This window comes from Carlito syrichta, unplaced genomic scaffold (assembly GCF_000164805.1).
Source record: "Carlito syrichta isolate Samal-C Ts95f unplaced genomic scaffold, Tarsius_syrichta-2.0.1 Scaffold316480, whole genome shotgun sequence".
Taxonomy (NCBI): Eukaryota; Metazoa; Chordata; class Mammalia; order Primates; family Tarsiidae; genus Carlito; species Carlito syrichta.
Window position 1 is genome coordinate 1,169,906 of NW_007260576.1, and position 2,785 is coordinate 1,172,690.

The window sequence follows — 2,785 nt, forward strand, 5'->3', positions numbered from 1 at the left end:
GGAGTTGCAAAGCAATTTTTAATAGCTACCTCTTGGAATACAAAAGTAATCAGTACCTTGGAATTGCAAAGCAATTTTTAATAGCTACCTCTCAGACACCAGTTCTGCCTTTTGCTAATGATTGGAGGGCAAGCTAGGTAATTTGCTAAGAAAGCATAACAGAGCTAAGCAGTGTTAAAATGGCAGTACCTTAGCTAAGATTATTCCATCTTGACATTTCACTCTTTCAAGTGATAATATAGGTCATGGGGGAAAAAAGTTTTGTTTTTTTTTTAAATAGTGCTGCTGTGATAACAGAAGACACACATCAGAACTCACACAAAACTATATATACTCCCAGAACTTAAACAAAAATATTTTATAGATGGATTAAACATGAAATAAAGAGGAAAACATATTAAGATCTTTGAGAGAGAAGATATAGAAAGGGGAATAGAGGCAAGCTAGACAACTGCAGCACTCATGCCCCAGATACATGACTGAGGCTATCTTTACTTTATAGACCAGTTGTCATCTAAGTGTAGCCCAGCATCCAGTTGAGCAGAGTTGACAATATGTGATCCTGTAAAGGACATCCCTGTACAGTTCTATATAGATCTGGTCTACTTAGTTAAGGGTATAAAATAATGTTGATTTCAGCTTCCAGATTGAATGGTGGGGTATTATACAGCAATAGATTCTAGAAACACTAGAACAGCCATTCGTTTTTACCTAATGGCTTCATTCATTGATCATTATTTCCCCTGAATTAGTTATTTCATAGTGCTTGCAAGATGATCATTTTCTAATTCTACCATTCCTTCTACATTTCTTAGATATAATTCTATAAAGAACAATTTTGATGATCAACTAGCTCTTCTTTATCCAACAATATTTTGTAAAGAAAGAGAATGTTTACTTCTCTCTTATAAATTGCCAAGTTTGGGGATAAAGAATTGATACTGTAGTTATTTCCAGAGATTTCCAGTAACATTTTTCTTCCTATTTCTCTTTCTGTCTCATTTGTGTTATGACAAAATCATAAGTGTTATATATGTAATGTGTTTCAATCAATTAAATTTACTATTTTGTTTATTTAGTCCAATCTTTCTCAAGAGTCCCTTCATGTTGACGTCTTTACAGTTTAATTTACTCCATTACTTTGAGAGAGTCCTAGCATTCTATTATCGCACAATTATTCATGACTAATCATGTATAACCCTAGTTACAGACTTAGAATCAAAATGCCTCCAGGAAAACATGGTTTGTTTTAATGCAGATCATAACCTAAGGCACATGCATGCTCATTACTATTGGGTTGACATTATTTCTTCAACTTTTAGCAGCTAAAGCTAGAAAGACGTACTTTAATTTAATTTAATTTTCATTCCATTCTAGAAGTGGTAAAATTCATTGGACTGTTTCAAACTGCCTTCCAAGGGAAGCTTAATAAATCTTTCCAATATTTGTATTTTCATAACTGCCATCACTCACCTAGAAAATTTTTTATTCATTACTAAAAAACTGTAGGCTATTGTTTGTTTAGTTATATTAACACGTTTAATCTTCCAGTCACTTTAAACTGAAAACTTGGACCAAATAAATAGTGAAATATTACCTTCTTTTTTCTGATTGATTTCCTTATTGTCTAGGTCCCTGCCTGCCTCTCCCTTCTATCCACAATTATTCAATATGAGCACACATTTGATTTCTTATTTTTTTGTGTTAGGATTTCCAAGTATTAATATACATCAAGTAAAAAATATACTAAATTTACAGTTCTTTAAGTTTTGACAGATATTTACAGTCATGTAAGCACCACTAACATAAAAATACAGGATAATTTTTCACTACAAAAACTTATCGCATACATCTTTGTGAGTCTGCATCTACCCCCTCCCCAGACCCTAGATTCTAGCAACTACTAATCTCTTCCTTCCTTCCTTTCTTCCTTCCTTCCTTCCTTCCTTCCTTCCTTCCTTTCTTCCTTCCTTCCATCTATCCTTCCTTCCTTCCCTCCTTTCTTCCTTCCCTCCTTTCTTTCTTTCTTTCTTTCCTTCTTTCTTTCTTTCTTTCTTTCTTTCTTTCTTTCTTTCTTTCTTTCTTTCTTTCTTTCTTTCTCTCCTTCTTACCCTTAGGACTTTACCTTATTCAAATTTGTCATGTAAAGTTATACTTTTTTCACCTTGAAAAGTTTACATTTGCAATTCATTCATATTATTTTGTATGGATGTTTAGAATTTGTTATGAATTCACCAATCGCAGGATCCTAGTCTGTGAAAGGTATAGCTCTAGGTCAAAGTCCTATGTGCAATCTTTCAGGCATGATCTTATGTAATTACACGATTTCACCTGACAGGCCTCATGGTGTGAAACTGCCCACACACCAGACTTGATGCCTTAGGGTTTTATGAGAGAGTTGCTGTCAAAGATTCAGCATCACACCCACCCTTCTACTCACTCTTGTCACAGGGACAGTCATACTTATGTGCATATCATTATCCCTAGGCCTGGCACCTCAGTTAGGAAGTTTTCTTATGGGGACCTTATGGGCTGAGGCATTTTTTTCCACTTTGATTTAGTAGTTTTCACTCTGAGTTTTGCCCCCAGTGTTTCAGTACCATTAAGAGGCAAGAGCCGGGCTCGGTGGCTCAGCCTGTAATCCCGCACCTTTGGGAGACTGAGGTGAGTGGATTGCCTGAGCCCACGGATTCGAGACCCGCCTGGGCAGGCGAGACCTCATCTCTACAATAAATCAAGAAATTAGCCGGGTGTGGTAGCATGCGCCTGTAATTCTGGCTACTTG